The sequence below is a fragment of the Cucurbita moschata genome, unplaced genomic scaffold, assembly GCF_002738365.1.
Source record: "Cucurbita moschata cultivar Rifu unplaced genomic scaffold, Cmos_1.0 Cmo_Scf00084, whole genome shotgun sequence".
Taxonomy (NCBI): Eukaryota; Viridiplantae; Streptophyta; class Magnoliopsida; order Cucurbitales; family Cucurbitaceae; genus Cucurbita; species Cucurbita moschata.
The window spans coordinates 39,209-41,363 of NW_019268600.1; the positions used below are offsets into that span (position 1 = coordinate 39,209).

The 2,155-nt window shown below is 29.3% G+C and overlaps 1 non-coding gene across 1 annotated transcript; it reads right to left on the bottom strand.

Annotated features, from left to right (window-relative positions):
• Positions 1–267: 267 nt before the first annotated feature.
• Positions 268–339, bottom strand: TRNAP-UGG. Its single transcript has one exon. It is a non-coding gene; the product is annotated as a tRNA-Pro (tRNA).
• Between the last annotated feature and the right edge of the window lie 1,816 nt (positions 340–2,155).

The window sequence follows — 2,155 nt, forward strand, 5'->3', positions numbered from 1 at the left end:
TTTAAAATTCACATTTTAAATCATATTATAGAATATGTTTCATTCTCTATTCTCATGTTCTTGGTTCAATGTTTAAAATTCACATTTTAAATCATATTATCTTGCTTAATTCATTTTGATATAATATTGTCATTTTGAGAATTGAACTTGAGACCTCTCACACCCAAAACAATAATCATACCACTTAGTTGCTAGTCTATATATGAAATTTATATAAGTTGCCAATTGATAACTATTTTTTTTTTTTTGTTTTTTGTTTCCTTTTCGAGGGCATTCCGAGAATTGAACTCAAGACCTCTTGCACCCAAAGCAAGAATCATACCACTAAACCAAATGCCCTTATAATGGACGATATATTAAGTTGTTTCTGTTATGTATCATCATTATTTCATTTATTATTTTGTTAATGAAATCCATGAGCAATTATTATTATATCTTTTAGATCTAGACTGCTGTTAAATTATTTACATAGGGTTTACGATAATTACTGTAGAGAGAAGAAAAAAGAATAGAAGTAGTGTAAAAAGAATAAAAGTTATGTTCTAAAAAATACTGTCGAGAGAAGAAAAAAAATAGAAGTAGTGTAAAAAGAATAAAAGTTATGTTTTAAAAAATACTGTAGAGAGAAGAAAAAAAATAGAAGTAGTGTAAAAATGTGATAGTTCCATTTGAGACATATGTCGTGGAGTACACAAGTATTAAAAGAGCATTTACTAAAGAAAGATAATTACTGTAGAGAGAAGAAAAACGAATAGAAGTAGTAGAGAGAAGAAAAATTACTGTAGAGAGAAGAAAAAAAAATAGAAGTAGTGTAAAAAGAATAAAAGTTATGTTCTAAAAAAGATAATTAGAAATAGTGTAAAAATTTGATAGTTCCATTTGAGACATATATGGTGGGGTACACAAGTATTAAAAGAGCATTTACTGTAGAAAGATAATTATTGTAGAGAGAAGAAAAAGAATAGAAGTAGTAGAGAGAAGAAAAATTACTAGAGAAGAAAAAAGAATAGAATAGTAGAGAGAAGAAAAATTACTGTAGAGAGAAGAAAAAAGAATAGAAATATTGTAAAAAGATAATTACTGTAGAGAGAAAAAAAAAAAATAGAAATAGTGTAAAAAGAATAAAAGTTATGTTCTAAAAAAGATAATTACTAAAAGTAGTGTAAAAAGAGAAAGATAATTAATGTAGAGAAAGAAGAAAAAAGAATAAAGAATAAAAGTTATGTTCTAAAAAAGATAAGATAGTCGTGTTTTATTGGAAGAGACCAACTTCATTTAAGATATTAGGAGTTTAAACTACTTCCATTGTAATTTCACTCACTCCACAATGATTACAAATTTAGGGTTGGCTACTTGGACATCAATTATCAACTTTAGGTTATAATTTAGGTAGTAGCCATTATAATATTAATGAGCATAACAGCTACAATTCTTCCATGGACCATATGTGTTATAGTTAAATGAATATATATATATTATGTGTGTCGAGGTTTGGGTAAAGCACAAAGTAGTAAGGAACACCATTGTCAACTCTAGAGCCACCCACAACTCATGATGGAGACCGATGCAAAATATTTTAACATCCTTTGGCATCAAGATACAGGAAAGATGAACGTCGTCAAATTGGAAGCTTTACCTGTCTTAAGAGTCACAATGAGAACTCTAATCAAGCTGAAGCCTTGGACTAGGCAAATTGTTTAGTGATAGTTGAAATGGATGACTTCGACGTCGTGTCAGGAATGAACGTCCTGCTGAAACACAAAGTCAGTTGTCGAGATTGGTAATGTGAGTTTGTAACCCATCCATTGAGGTTCTTGGAATGATTCTATAGCTTATCATTTCCATGTTGGGAGTTGTTGGATCATGGGTCTTGGGCGAAGGAATCCTTTATTTACCACCCTTAGGAGTTGATGGAAGTGTCATAAGGCTACTTTTTTTTCTATTTTTTTTCTATTTATTGATTTTTTTTTGTAGTGATTTTATTTGATTTTATTTCAATTTTGTCAAACTCACTCACCTGCTCATCTCAATCATTTCAGCCTTGTTGGCTTTCAATAAGAGAGACCTTGGAAATAACCTGTAACTATTTAACTCGATTATCACATTAACAATTTGAATCAAATAAAGTGACATTAACCATTTTAATCACCTCAAC